General features: G+C 41.3%; 1 protein-coding gene across 3 annotated transcripts in view; it reads left to right on the forward strand.

Moving 5' to 3' along the window:
• The first annotated feature begins 1,540 nt into the window (after positions 1 to 1,540).
• The window catches only part of LOC121019085 (E3 ubiquitin-protein ligase RNF113A-like), a 21,323-nt gene continuing 6,557 nt past the window's right edge, over positions 1,541 to 16,306 (forward strand). Inside the window, exons 1-3 of one of the 3 annotated variants that reach the window (XM_040458228.1) lie at positions 1,553 to 1,614; positions 2,631 to 2,707; positions 4,400 to 4,451. The gene's annotated coding sequence lies outside the window, so the exon portion shown is untranslated. The other 2 variants (XM_040458226.1, XM_040458227.1) reach the window with 2 other exon arrangements.

Here is a 16,306-nt window from a genome sequence, read left to right on the forward strand (position 1 = left end):
GCCCATGTGAGAGTGCAGCATATGGGGGAAGGCCATGTGCCCTAGATGCAGGGCTTCCTCCACAGCCCAGCTGGGGTGAACTAGGGCAAATTCTTGACCTTTCTAAGCCTAATTTTTCACTTGTGAAATGGAGATCATAATTTCTGTCTCTGCAGGCAGAATTACATAAATTAATGGTTGTAAAGTGCCAGGCCTAGGGCTTGGCACGGGTAAGCACTCAGTAAATGTCAGTTGTCATCGTTATCATAGGGGAAGTTCACTGGACTCCTTTGCACCTATCAAAGAGACACAGAAGCTATGTTTACATCCACAAGCAGGTTTGAAACAACAACAACAGCATAAACAAGTAACAGTTGAATTCAACAGCTTGTTGTTTGGGAGAAAAAAACAAACAAACAAGTTTTAATTAACAGTTGTGTCTTTGTTTTTCCGAACACTTTTGTGTATACAGATTCAAATGTGGACTTTAAGGAAAACAGAACACTTTACTACCATTACAGAACTATTACCATAATTTCTTTGGTTAAGAAAATTACGTACATTTTGTTAACCAAAAGAAAAAAAGACATTAAATGTGTCTGTGTTTTGCACAGTGTAACTATTTTTTTGAAAATGCTCTATAATCTGCAGGCTGGAGGGTGGACTGGGGTTCACTGAAGTCAGCCACATGTAACAGCAGCCCCAGACTTCTCACAAGGTTGAAAGCCACTGCCCTCACTGGTTCTGGTTGCAATTATAATATGCAATACATTTTGTTTTAAATGGAAGCTTTTATAATGAAATTTGGAAGCCCACGTCATTTCCCTTTGCTTACTACAAAAAGAGAATTTGAGGGCAGACAATAAAGGAAATGGCAGGGAACTATTATGTGACCTTGGGCAAATCGCTCAGTGGTTAGGCCTGTACACACACACACACACACACACACACACACACACACACACACCCCCTTAGTGTTTAAATTCTTTTGCAGAGCTATGTCAAGCAAAAAGTGGAATGGAGATTTAGCAATTCTATGGTTATTGTGAATAAGGGATATTTGATCAACTTGAATGAATAATTGTTACCAAATTTTCTCATTAACCAAGAAATTGCTAAATCTTGTGTTTTAAGAAGTACTACCCGGGGTAGGGGAAATGAAGGGTTTTCTTCTTCACTTGGGCGTACAGCTGAGAATTTAGTCTGTAGTTTTGTCCACTGGTCTCCCTGGAATGGAAGTCCCGGAATTTCCTTTCAGGCTAGATTCAAACATTTTCAAAACCTTTATTCTCAGTTAACACCCTGGAACATCACTTCTGAGGTGACTTTATTTAATTAAACAGGGCTTGGGCAGAAATACAGCAAGATGTTTACCACTTACACGAAAAAAAAAAAAAAAAATCCAGGATCCTGTCCCCAAACTCCCAAATGGATAAATAAATCCCGCACTCCCAGCTCGCACTCAGACTCCGCTTCGCCTGACCGCAGGCAGTTGCTGACCGCAGGGAGGAGTTGGGCGCTGGGGGAGCTGTTGCACGTTCCTAGCACGTAGCACGTAGACGTAGCACGGAAGGCGGAGCGGAGGAACCATGGAGTGGTCCCATCTGAGCTCCTAGTGGGTGTGACTACCTTCAGGTACTGGTTTCCCCCTTGGCTGATGCAATGTTGCCTCATTAGGGACTCTAAACGCCAGTTTGACTTTGAGTATAAATAGAAGGTCACAGCTCTAGGGGTAGCTCTGCGGAAGAAGGAGACAGCAAATAGGAGACAGCAGGAGGGGCTTTTCCAGGGAGCTCTTTAGTGTGGGCCTCGGGCTGAAGGACAGAGAGCAGGCACGCCAGAAGGGACGCTGGGGTTGACACCCACCGTCTCCTTTCGCCCCGCTCATTAATTTAGCCCGTGCGTTTCAGCCGCCTGATGCGGTGAAAAAAGACCTCCTGCCACGGCGAGATGTCTGCTTTGCACAGAGGCCTGGATTCTGCCCTTTCCTCCTCAGGAGTTCAAACAAGTCACTTCTCTCACACCGTAGAACTTTTGGGTGCAGCAAGGCAAACGCGTTCAGATGTTTTTGTGTCTTGGGACGTTATGGGAGGTAGGAGGAGTTGAGTTCCCGGACCTCAGGTGCAATGCACAGGTCCACGGCAAAGTCTTTCCACCCCAGGAACCGTGGCCAGACCTTCCTTGTCCATGCTTCTCAAAGTTCAGGCCACAGATATTGTTAACAGGATCATTCCAGAGCCCCGTTTTTAAAGGTACGGCACACTGGGCCTTACCCAGGATTCACTGAATCAGCGTCTCTGGGCATGGATCCCAGGAATCTGCATTGTAGCCACCTTCCTGGTTTTTGTTTGTTTTGTTTTTTCCTTTGCACGTTATTATGTGAGAAATAGGGCCAGCTGCCACCAGCTTTTAGTCTTAATAAGGGCTAAGCTCTTAGCTTAGTATGGACCCTCTCTCGGTGGCTTATGGATTGAGCACTCCTGGGTTCCACTCATATTAAAGGACATTAGGAGAGGGTAGTTTATCTCATGATTTACTCGACAAGCATGATTCTGAGGGAGTGGGGCGAAGAGTGTTAGAGGTATCAAGAAATTTTTAATCAATTGAGTGAGACAGAGACAACATCTGTACCTTGGCCACCTCTCCCGTAGTGTGTGGGTTTAGTCACTTCTGCTCATCACACATCTGATTAGAAACCCAGCCACAACCAGCGAAGCAGTATTACAAGGTAGGTTGTTGTCAGCTTGTTGTTTTTCTTTAAGCCACTCTGTATATTCTGAATTACTGCTTTGAAAGAATTATTTTTAAGTGGTAAGTTAGATGTTTTCACTGCCATTGTTCTTGTGATTACTAGAAACCCAGGACTTTCCACTCTAACTAAGATTGTTTAAAATCCTTACATAAGAAGCAGGTGGACTCTATCGTTATGTATGCCGAAGGGCACAAAGGAAGATACATAAAATTTTAAATACCCAAATTGCCCACCTTATGCCATATACCTCTTGTACCATGTATAAAAATATATATGTATATATATAATAGGAAAGAATAAAAATTTAAAATAAGTATATATCCAGGTTAAGGAAAAAGCATACTGCACAAAAATGTCTTTGTATAAATGCTGAATAAGATAGGGTAAGGGGATATTTATAGTTCTGCAGACGACTTAATATTTACTGCACCAGGAATTCATCCATCCTTCCAACTGGCTTGAGAGGCGTTTGAAACCAATAAAGCATATTTGTGTCCAAGCAGGGAGTGGAGTCCAGGCCCCACATAGCAGACCTGAGATGTGCTGGCCCAGGGAGCTTAAGTGATGTCAAATGTAAACCACTTTTCAAAAGCATGTTATCAGGTCCACACCAGACTATCCATTTTGATAATCTCATTCCATTTTTCATTTTATTGTTGAAAGGAGAAATAGATTAATGAGAGTCCAAATCCCCCTAGAAAGAAAACCTTCCTTATAAGGCATGTCTGAAGAGAGATTTGGAAAAATTACTTACTCTGCCTTTGTTTTGCCAAGTAAAGTAACATTTAGACCATTTATATTTGAAAAATTCTTAACCCAGGTCAGCGTGGCCTACTAGATTGTATCTAGAGGGAAAGAAATGAAGAACAACTAAAGATGATGATGATGATTTGTTTAGGTCAGTTCCAAATCTTCCAGACCTTGGTTCGTCAGTGTTGATTGACCGCTTGCCAATTTTCAGTTTGTGTGTATGATGGACATTTGGGGACAAACCCCATGATCCATTTCAGATACAACAAGAAAAAAATTGGCCCCAAATTGCATTTGCAAATGGTGTACCACATGAAAGAAACATTTGTCTGAGGAGAATTTTAAATGTTCAGCTCTTGGATATACAGATATATTCTTTCAGGTATCTCAGAACACTACAAGAAAGCTTGCCAGAGAATGATAATCAGAATCATAGCAGGGCATAAACAGAAGAGAACAGAAGGAGACTTAGAAATCATCTTATCACATTGGTGACATCGTTTTACAGATGAGTGACCAGAGCTTATAAGGGTGGTCCCCGTGATTTCAAAAAACTTGCTTCCATTAGTCTTTCAGGGCAATGAGTCAAATGATACTGTGGTAGCTCCAGGAAAAAAATGTCAAGGTTTGGAAATTCTTTAGCCACTCAGAGTTGGAACAAGAGCCCCGCTTTCCAGACTCCCAGGCCAGAAGGCTGCACTTGAAAGGATAGGAGGCTTTTTTTTTTTTAATAATTCCATTTTGTCAACCAACTAGAAGACAATTTTGCTTAGATGCTCAGTGGAGGTGTAGTAAAGTATTGTTTCTGACCAAATGCTCCTGTCCTCAATGAGGTTATAGTAAACAGTATTCCTGCCCTAAACAAATTTATTAGCCAGGGTCATTTTTAACTTTACCACCTCATTCTGATTTTCACAGCTGCTTCTCAGAGGCGCTGGCACTGCCATTGATAATCCAAGCTTTCAGCAAGGTAAGCTCCCATTTGGCTAATAACATTTCATTTGCTTGACAACAGGCTAATAACTAGATCTTGCCACACACACACACACACACACACACACACACACACAAGCCATCGCAATGCCAGGCTCCTGTCAATTGAATTAGGAACCATTGGTATAGACAGATAATCAAGGTCACAGGAATTCAGAAGAAAAAGACGTTATTGTCTTTGGAAAAGAGACTAGACGAGATGTGGCTCCATTATTTACCATAAATAATTAGGGTACAGTCCCTGTGGGTAAAGAGCTGCACCGTACTTGATGGATCGTGTTCTATTCATCTTGCTACCAGTGTTCTTTTTAGGCATTTTTGATGTCTGCATTTAGAGCCATTGGGTCTGTTGCCTCCCTTCTCGTGGGGCATGGGGAGAACGGCTGATACTTTATTTGTTCCCGACAGCTAAAAAAACACATAAAGGCAGCAGAAACAGAGAACATGGTCTCTAGCCTTCCAGCTTCAGACCCCCGTCTTGGGTTGCATCGAAGCACACCACAGAAGCAGTCCTGGCCAAGCACACCACTTGAAACAAGCTGGGGAAGCTGGGCCAGGAAGGGATGCCAGTCATGAGGCTGAAATCTGGCCCAAAGGGGAGGCAGAACCTTGGATGGCTCTGCCAGGAAGGGACTGTGTGTGCTCTCACTGGGGTGAGAGCTCTGCCCTGCGGTTTGGTGAGTTGAGGTGTTGTGCACCTAAGGCCCTCCCAGTAAGCTGCCTCCCAGCAAATGCAAAACCGCACTGTGGCATACACACCCCGGCAGAAGGAAATTAATTAAGACCCTGTGCTGACATTCCCTTCTGAGCTCACGCCACCCTCCAGCTAGGGCCACACATCACTCTCTGAGAGAGCAGACACAGCTGTGGGAGCTGTCTAGACCTGCTGTGATTAAGAAGGGCTCTGCTGCCTTAATGTCGAGCGTGTTTTCTTATGTCAGTATTGTCTCCTAGTTTTAGCATGACTGAATTGTCAAAGGTTTTTGGGTGGGTGTTTTCCCCCCTTTTTTTGGCCTTGCCTGTGAAATGACACAGTCTTCTCTTTTCCTGGTTTCCATTATATTCCATTGTATGGCCATGCACAGAGTAACATTTTTTTTTTTAAAGTTTGTGTGTTTTCCACCTAATACCATGCAGTAACTATAATGCATAAACATGTGTTTAGGCACTTTGGAAAACATTTTTAAAATTAAAATGCCTCATGTCAGTCATAGGCATGCAGTACCAAAGTGTGTACGTAGCTGATCATGTGGATTATGTATTCAGAGGAAAACATCTTTATAGTTATTGTGCATGTTCCATAGCCACTTTTCATAGTGAACCATCTCTGCATTAAAATAGCATTTTTATTTTGTCAAGACACTAAAAGCAATTGGAGGCCAGTGTTGATCGACCGCTTGCCAATTTTCAGTTTTTAAATCAAAGCTCCTTTGGACTTAGTAGGTGTGAGCTCTGTAAATATCTATAGTCATTCTATTTGCATTTTACATGCATTCAAAATAACTCTCCCTTAAAAAAAAGAAAATGACTGAAGGAACATTTGCTCTAAGTTGAAAAACATTCCACCTCAGAACAGTCTCTTGTAGGCTGAATGATAGTCCCTTTGATATAATGGTTCTTAATGAAAATTGTGAGGGATTTTTCTGCTCTAAAAGCCTCAAGGGAGTTGGGCGGGAAGGGCACAGGTCAGCAGTAAGAACAACACCCCTCCCAAGAGGCAATGACATTTGTTCTCCTGTCCTCAAAGTTTGTTCCTTAATTATTTTAGATATTGTCTCCTTATTGTTTTGAATGCTCTCCCTAAGAGGAAAAGTCACTTTTGCACAATGCACACAATACCCAATGTTGCTAAAGGACAAGGACCAGCCTTTGGGACTGAGCCACGTAAGACTGAAAATCTCCAAGCTTATATTTCTTTGTCATTGTCAACATTATTTTTCAAAATTTGAAAATATGAACACCAATTAATTGACCAAGATTCCAGGTATTTAATTAAAACTTGATGAGTTACAGAATTTGGGGGGATGGTAAGCAAGTATTGCTTGGGTTGTGTTGTCAAAGGCATCCAGGAAGAATTCCATCCAAGGCATGAATCTTAATAGGTACTTCATTTGCCCAAGCTGGATTTTATTTTCATACAATTTTATTTATCACATACAGTTGTTTAGATGAATCCTTGAGTAAATATAAAACCATGTGAACTCTGTTTACAACACATCTTGTACCTAAAGGCCCTGACAATGAATAGAGACTCAAAGATGAATGAAATGACCCCACTTTCAAAGATGTACTGTCTAGTAGGGGAAATAGAGAACAAAGAAATATCTTACAGTGTAATACATATAAAATCTCATTTGTGTCTATACAAAAATAGCCTAGAGAAGGGAGTAACTGATTTTTTTTTTTTTCTGGAGAAGTCAATGAAAAGGTAAACCTAAGCAGGATCATAAAATGTAAATAGTTGATTGTTTCCTTTGCTGTACAAAAGCTTTTTACCTTGATAAGCTCCCAGTAGTTCATTTTTGCTTTTATTTCCCTTGCCTTTGGAGATGTGTTGAGTAAGAAGTTGCTGCAGCTGAGGTCAAAGAGGTGGTTCCTCTAGGATTTTGATGGTTTCCTGTCTCACATTTAGGTCTTTCATCCATTTTGAGTTTATTTTTGTGTATGGTGTAAGAAAGGGGTCTAGTTTCATTCTTCTGCATGTTGCTATCTAGTTCTCTCAGCACCATTTGCTAAAGAGACTCTTTTTTCCACTGGATACTCTTTCCTGCTTTGTCAAAGATTAGTTGGCCATACATTTATGGGTCCAATTCTGGGTTCTCTATTCTATTCCTTTGGTGTATGTGTCCTGCCTTGATGATAACAGTTGTGACTAATGAATGGATAAAGAAGATGTGGAGTATATATGTATGTGTACATACATACATACATACATATACATACACACAATGGAATACTACTTGGCAATGGAAAAAAATGAAATCTTGCCATTTGCAACAATGTGGATGGAACTGAAGGGTATTATGCTAAGTGAAATAAGTCAGAGAAAGACATATATGTTTTCTCTCATATGTGGAATTTGAGAAACTTAGCAGAAGACTATGGGGGAAGGGAAGGGAAAACGTAGTTACAAACAGAGAGGGAGACAAACCATAAGAGAACAAACTGAGGATTGATGGAGGGGGCGGAGAGGAGGGAAAAATGGGTGGTGGGTATTGAGGAGGGCACTTGTTGGGATGAGCGCTGGGTGTTGTATGTAAGTGATGAATCATGGGAATCTACGCCCGAAGCCAAGAGCACACTGTATACACTGTGTGTCAGCTAACTTGACAATAAATTGCATTTTTTTTAAATAATAAAAATAAAATAAAATGTAAATAGTAGTGTGCTAAGGACACAGGAGGAAGATGGCTTATATACCAGGAATAATATTTAGAAGAACATGGAAGAGTGAAACCAGTGAAAGAGAGATTGAGAGAGAGACCATTGCAAGCAGTTCATTGTTACAGAACATGAGTGGGAAGGCACTGGGGGTGAGGCTGACCATGCTTTCAGGGCCTAAATCACGGAGAGTCTTTTACGCAGTACTAAGAAAGTTGGCTTCTAGTCTGTGGCACTAATGAACCATGGCTGAGGTTTAGGCTTTAAGAAAGATATCTCCAGTGGTACTTTGGAGACTGGATTATGAATTTGAAGGGAGAGAAACATGGATGAGTAAGGCTATTTGGGAGGCCATTATATAGTCCAAACAAAAGAGGATGTAGGGCTTAACTAGAAAAGTAGAGACAGGAGAAAATAGAAATGACAACTATTAAAAAGGGGGGTTGGTAGGTTGAATTTGGAGAGTCAGAGAAGGGAATGAGCCATGATGACTTTTGATCCTTAGCAAAGAAGCCCAATGCAGCATTTAAGGAAGGGTGGTATGCACAGATGCAGGTATTAAGGGTAGTCTTAAAATTGTTTTCAATTACTCATCACTAGCAGTGGCAATTTTGTCAACTAGTATTCGGATTCTGCCTGCATCTTCTGCATTCTGGGGATAGGGAAGTGGCAACGTCTATAATCCATGACTGCACTTAGCAGATGCCTGGAAAAAAAACTGGTAACTCCCTAGGAGGCCCTATGAGAACAGCCCAGAAATTACAGTCAACAGAGTTGAGCCAGAGCTGGCCCTGGCCAAAACAACCAGTTAGAATAGGGGAAATTCAGTAAATCGTTCGGTTATGTGGCCTATGTAATATGGCCCCCTACTAACTCCAAACCTACAAGAAAGATACACATACACATATAGAGATGTACACAAATACATCAGAATAATTTGAAGATTATTTTAACAAATTATTGTATATTTTGACTGTCAATGCCATGTTCATGGAAACTAAAATGATCTTAATATAGGAGGAACCCACTTATCTCAAAAGCAAGCATTTGTTTCGGATATATTCTGAAATGCTAGCATTTGTTAGGGGAGAATTTTCTACTGGATATTTTTCTAATTTCTGCCCTTTGTCTGTCTGCTCTTGTCCCAGGGATCTTAGCCTTTTGCAGTGCAATTATTCTCTGAAAATAATGAGTGTATCTAGCTGTGCCCTGGGCACAGTGTTGTATTTTACATGGTTACATCATTTATTCCTCCCAACAACCTACAGGTTGAAATTGTTATTACCCCAATTTTCAGATAAAGAAACAAAAGCAGAGAGGTTAAATGACTTGCCCAAGATTACATAGCTAGCAAATGTATAGACACTTCAACCCCAAGATGTTTGACAGCTTGTCCAAGTGGTCTTAGCCACTTTCCATGTCTGGTTCACTTGGATTTACAGATGAAGCAGGTTTTCTTGTGTACAAGACCAAAACTCAACCCCATCAGTCATTATTATCAATCATTTTTGTCATTTCATAACCTCAGAGTTTAAATCTGTAGTCCTGTGATCCCCTACCAACCCAGGAAAACCTAAAACAATGAAATTGCACTTGCCTGGTCTGCTGACTTTACACCAAGATCCAGCTAAACTGCATGAACTGTCAAGGCTAAAACTAGGACTTCTATCTTAGCTAACACCTGCCTCTCTCTCTCTCTGTTGAAATATATTATAATTAGCTGCTCTTCCTGGGAGAGACTGTAAAACTGAATGCAATTAAACAAAAAGAGAGACAGCAGATTTTATAGCAAAAAAAAAAAAAAGTAATTTGGAAAGCCAACTAGATGGATGCATATTCAAAAGTAGCAATTTCACAGGCAAGGCAAACCTCCCTTATTTTGCAATAATGTACTGTGTACTGACTGGCAACCACTGTAGCCTTTTGCACATGCTTGGGACTCTATCCTTGTCCACTGGTACTCACAAAATGGGTTTGGTTGAATTAGGACATTTAATAGAACAGCCATTATCTGGCTGTGGTTTCATGTTAGTCAAGGACCACAATAAGCAGGTGACATGTGGCATACAGCCCATGACCCTTACTAGCCAAATGGCCCAGTGAGTGCAAAGTGTGTGTTACAGATACTCAGACAGGCTCCTGTGCTATAACTAAAGTGTGCAGTGTGGGACCAGTTGCCTCGTTTCTCTCAGTCAGTTCTCCGGCTGTGAAATGACCATGCTGATGCCTGCCCTACTTCCCTCAGGAGAACATGGTGAGATTCAGAAAGGGCTACAAACAAATTGTCTGTTTTATTCAAGTTTGGCTAATGAAAAGCCTATAATACAGCTCTTTGTAGAAATGTATTCATTTGTCGCTGAACAGATACTAGTCCCTGAGCACAGTTCTAGGGGAAGACCCAGTTACTTACCATTAATTAAAATGACTCATCACTTTCCTAAAACTGCATGTGGGAACTGTCAGTGTCCAAAAGGTAGATCATGAAATAACCCATGGCCCAGTCACTAAAAGCTGAAAAGATTTAAAAGTGCCTCAGAAAAGTTCACAACTTAGTTGGAGAAAAACAATTAGTCAAGGCAGATGTGTAGTGCAGGTTTGTAGCTGGGGAGAGGCGGACTTAGGGAGAAGAAACGCAGAAAAAAATTAAAGCTAAATGTTAGCCTCATCCTAGAACATACCAGCCTGGAGATACTCTGGGTTTTATTGAACAGTTGCAAGGTAGCTTTAATTTAGCACTATATTTTGAAAGGTTTGCTATACCAGTGCTCTTTCCAACATTGCTTGTGTGTTTTTGGCTATGCCTAGAGGCCTGCTGTGGACTGATGGATGTCCAGGTGTGGAAAAGAATGCTAGCCATTTGTTTGCACTATGGATTTATTTCTTTGCACTGTCTTTGCTCCTCCTAATTAAAATAGTAAACATTATTGTACTCAAAGCTTAAATAGCCCCCTGGACATGAGAGTGTTATGAATTAATAAGCAGAAGTAAACTCCTTTAATACGCCTCTTCCTCATATCAAATCTTTCAAATGCAAAGCCCATTTGCAATAAAAATCAGAGAAATGTAAAAGGCAACCTGATACTGAACATGAAACCAAACTCTCACAAAAAGCAACATAACAAGCAGGAAAAAAGGAATTTTGAAAATTATCTTCCAAAAAAAAAAAAATTATTTTCCTAAAGAATTCTGAATCCCCAGTGCTCTATTTTCCCAGGTTAAAAAGAAGTCAGACTATTGTAGGCATTCTGAACTAGGTTACTGAGTAGCCATCTGTAGCAGGCCAGCCCCTGGATGTCGTGCCCCTGTTAATGAAATCTGGATGTGCACTCGTAAACGGACCTGGTGAACGGTAGATGTCAGCCATTGGGTGATGGGCAATCATCAATCATCCATTGTCAGTTACTTCTGTCCCAGAGAGTAAGCCTTTATTTAAAGCATAAAGTAAGAATGTTGCCAGACCACAGGAACAAGCCCTGAGCTGTTTGCAGGTGCTGCTATTCACAGCTGCCAATTAAACCCCTGACATTTCCATCTTGGCCATGAGGCACAGCATATGCTTTTGACATACCAGTTTTTTAAAACAATATCATCTATCTCAGATTATCAATACATATGTCTTATTCTTTTCCCATGCTTACAACATTAGGCTTTTAAAAATATCTTGTTTTAGAAGTAGAGGAAGGAGAAACAGAAAAACTCTAGTGAACTGAATTATTAAGATGTACACATAGCATTTTCTTGTAACTGGGGAAGTGACCAGCATTTTAGATGTGGAAAGTCATCTGTGATGCCTAAATATACACGGCAGAGACTTCTTTGAAGATTTCAACTTTTGGTAATCTTGTCCCTACCTTTCTTTCTGAAAATTTTTCTTATTCTCTGGTAACCAAATGCTACCTACTCATCTCATGTAATTCAGTGCTGTTAGAACTAGGTATTAAATTTTTGATTATATGACTACATTCCAGTTCTTTTCATTGGGATTCAAACATAAGTATGCCTTGTGTTGGAAGAATTTTGTGAAATTTGCCAGACTCTTTATTTGGTCTCGATTGTAGGTCCATGAAAGGGTGTACTCCTACGCAGAGTTTGCATGATGCCTTTACTTCCACGTATTTCCAGGTTGGAGTATAAAAGCATGCCACCACTCTTGAAGGATTATAGATATTATGGACATTTCATCTATAAATACCATGAATAGGAAAAAGAGAGAGAGAGAGAGAAAGCTCTACATACACCTTTTGGGAATATTTCCCATTTTTAACTGATTTACCCATTTTTCTAGCTCTTGGTAAGGGATGAACTTTGGTTACAAACAGAAATTTGAAGTAAATTATTCTTGCTGATCAGTGTTTAGAAAATGGGGCACCTGGGTGGCTCAGTCAGTTTTGCATCCAACTCTTGATTTTAGCTCAGGTCATGATCTCACAATCCGTGGGACTGAGCCCCATGTTGGGCTCTGTGTTGCCGGCGTGGAGCCTGCTTGGGATTCTTTCTCTCCCCCCCCCCCCCCTCTCTCTGCCCCATTCCCGCTCACACTCTTGTGTGCTCTCTGTTTCTCTCAAATAAATAAACTTAAAAAAAAAATGAAGATAGGTTCTTGTGGTTTTATTTTGTTTCACAAGAATTAGGTCAAAATCAGCTGTGATTGGAAGTGTAAGTCTTTGTTTTTCTAGGTCCAGCAACAGACTTTCTGATCTGAGAGTGCCTCGGCCTTTCTCCCCATCCCCTGTTCATCTGGCAGAGCTATACACTTACTTCCACGTTCTGTGGAATCCCCGATTCCCACTGATTTCAGGGACTTCTGTTGGGGAAAGCAAATCTGACAAAGCCAGGGTCTCTCTGTCTTATTTTGTTTTATCATGGTAGAAATTTGACGTTATTTTCTCACTTCTCAGCAAGGGAAAAGTTGCTATACTCTTTGAGGGAGGCTCAGCCGATTTCCATTGTAAAAAGAAGAGAAAATTTGTTACTGCTGTTTGTGTAACAAAGGGCTACTAAAGGAGCTATCTTCTAATAAAAAGATGGCTTTGCTCTGTAAATTAATTTCATAATAAAAGCTGCCCTACGAATATACCAAATGGTGAAAATCTGAAGTAAATATGTTAGCATATCAAGAATACCTGTGTGTTTGAAATGAAAATTCGATGACTTACAGTGTCCTTGAGCCCTTGAGCCATATGCACACGTATTTCTTAACAGAGCTGAGGATGCTGTGCAGTGGCATCAGCTTTGGGCTGCTCAGTTGGGACAGTGTCCACAGGCTTTGAGATAAAAGTGAAAGGCTGGGCCACTTACCTCTACCGATACCAGGTCTTCCAGGTGCCTTTGGTTGTAGCAGTAATGAGAGCAATGATGGCAGCAGTAATGCTAATAATAACAGTAATGGCAGCTACCATTACAGATGGCAGCTTTGTATGGTGGTTGAGAGCACGGATTCTGTAGGTAGACTGCAGATCCTGGCTCTGGCACGTACTGACTCTGCGATCCTGGGTAGATTGCTCAACCCTTCCGTGCTTCAGCTGCTTCCTCTGTAAAATGGGGGTAGTAATAGAAGCTACCTCCTTGGTGCATTGAATGCTTGGAGTAGTACCTGGCATGTACTACAAGAAGTACCACTAGAGCATTAAAGAAATGCTGGGGCGCCTGGGTGGCGCAGTCGGTTAAGCGTCCGACTTCAGCCAGGTCACGATCTCGCGGTCCGTGAGTTCGAGCCCCGCGTCGGGCTCTGGGCTGATGGCTCAGAGCCTGGAGCCTGTTTCGGATTCTGTGTCTCCCTCTGTCTCTGCCCCTCCCCCGTTCATGCTCTGTCTCTCTCTGTCCCAAAAATAAATTAAAAAAAAAACGTTGAAAAAAAAATTTAAAAAAGAAATGAGTATGCCTAGAATAGAGACTATATCATTATTCCTGTTTTTCATGGAGGCAGACTGAGGCCATGTGAGGCTTCCAAGCCAGCAATTCACCACATTTTAGCCTGGGTTGGTGTGACTTCAAGACCAGTGTTCTTTCTGCCGGTCTTCCAGGCTTTCTATTGTAGGCATCATTTCACAACTTACACCATTGATCGGAAAGGGGTTGAAGAAAAGAGGCAGTGTTTGAAACTTGCAAAATGCAGGCACTCCGGAGTGTCAGAGCAACAGAAATCATCTAAAGACAGGGGACAGTAAACATTTTCCCAAAGCCAGAAGGTCAGGTAGTCACCACACATAATGCTCCTGAATGAATGAACTCATTCATTTATTCAACAGTTATGCGTGTCCCCCACCTTTCTGCACAAGGGGCAGCAGCCTCACGTGTAGCCACTTAATGAGTAGCAGGATGTGTTTTATGTGATTTTGTCAAAGAAAGAGGCCCACGATAACTTTAGGAAATGATACTAATGAGAAGATGCCAGTATTTTTTCTGGCAGTTGAAGCCAGTTTGGTAAATTCTGGGGCTCTGTCTTCTCCCCTTCCTCAGTGTCTCGAGGCAGATAAAGCTGGCCACAGAACGAGGCAAGGGCTGTCTGTCCCAGGGCTGGGTCTCATCAGTACATTTGTGTCTCTTGTGGCTGTCTTTATCCAGCCTAACTGGTATTGTTTTTGGCACTCTTAACATTATGATGTTATGTTTCAAATGTTTCCCAAACTGAAACACACAAGGTCTTTCATTTCCTTTCTGCCTACTAAGATTATTTCAGCTCCACACATGCAAAGCAGAGTATTATGCAAGAAATTAATCATATCAGAGCAAAGTAGCTACTGAAAAATTGCCAAACACCATAAACATTGGTCAAAATGGAGTCCAACCATTTGCACAGAGAATAATTGAAGCTATGGATTCACTTGGGGTAACTAAGCAACTTTTCATTATGAATTATAAAGCTTTTCAAACATAAAATGATATCTGAGAGGAGTGCATTACCTAAAAGGTTTCGATAAGCAATGAAAGGAGCTTTAAAATATGCAGCAGGGATCAATCATCCAGCTGTATAGCGTTACTTATACTTTGTGGCGTCACCTACATTCCTTGATAAACAATGTCCCATAACCTCTGAGCATTCCCATTATTTTCGTCAGCACCCAGACATAAGAAGTGACAAAAATGTCAGATGATGTTTTATTTACTAATATAAAACAAGTTCTCGTGGAAGTAGACATTCTACGACAATGGAGGTTTATGAAGCACATTTCCCAGCACCAAAAATGATTCACGTTGTCCAGGAAAGATAAAAAGCCTGCTGTTAGTGATGAATTTTAATTGGAATGTTACTCATCATGGGCATGAATTTCTTTCATTTGGGAGATGACATGTCCTGCTTCTGTTGTGGAAGGACAGTTGAGTCTGCCTGAAAAAGAAAAGGTAGCTAAAACACACTTTTGACACCCAAAAGGAAGTTGTCCTGGTGTCACCTGCCGAAACAAGTATTCTGATGTCTTCCAGTCATCGCTTTGCAGGCGACGTTTTTGTCAGTTACATGTAAAATCAAACCCAGCATTCAGACTCAGATGCAGAGAAGTTCTGCCTTCCTCTACCCTGTTTATGAAAAAACTCAAATGAAAGGGGAGCGTCAATTGGGAAAATCACTTGATGGTATGGAAGAGTTGGAATTAGCTGTAGAATTCTAGCAAAGGTGCAGCGAGATAGAGTGAGCAGCACAGAAGAAAAAAATGACAATTGTAGATTCTCTTCGTTTTGACAGAAGAGGGCCTGAGTGTGGCATATCGACGTTGACTGATGCTAGGTAGTAGAGAAAGGGAACTAGTAAAAGGTCAGGAAAGTGGAGTTAAAGAGGGTGAGGTGCATGGAGACTGGAAAGGTAAAAGGGGCGGGGGACAGGAGAAGGGTGAGGAAGAAAGGCTAGATATACAAAAAGTTTCAGGACCTCACGTCCTTTGCAAAAAGAAAATCGTTTACCAACCTTTATGTGATTCAGGAAATACTGTGGTTTAGGAAGGTTTAAACTAATGCAGTGGGCATTGGTCCCATGATTGTGGGGAGAAACTACTTCTCCTGAGCAGGACAAATAGGGTGGCTGCAGCCAGCCCCTTTGGAACTCGATATAAAAACATCAATTTGCATCATGGAACCTTGGCCAGCCTGCTTTGTGGCGGTGGTACAAAGCAGTCAATGCTCTATAGATACACAAATTGATTACTTCAATTACCAAAATCAATTTTCCAGAATAGAGTGAAATACATGGAAACGTATCTCAAAAGGTCATTTAAAATTAGCCCAAACTACCAACTGAAGGCCCTGCATTCAGAAGAGCACCTTGCTGCACATTGTAACTCTCCCTTCCCTGTATCTTTGCCTACGTAAGGTCTGAGGCTAAAAGCACCCAGCTGGAACCTGGTGAAACAACAACCAAATTGCATTGCTCCCTGTGCACTCATGAATCTCTTAATAAGCTCACCTGATACCAGTATGGAACCAGGGTTTACTCCTGTAAGTAAAAGGGTCAGGTCTATT

Source organism: Herpailurus yagouaroundi, unplaced genomic scaffold, assembly GCF_014898765.1.
Source record: "Herpailurus yagouaroundi ecotype Mexico unplaced genomic scaffold, PumYag 221, whole genome shotgun sequence".
In the NCBI taxonomy this organism is placed as follows: domain Eukaryota; kingdom Metazoa; phylum Chordata; class Mammalia; order Carnivora; family Felidae; genus Herpailurus; species Herpailurus yagouaroundi.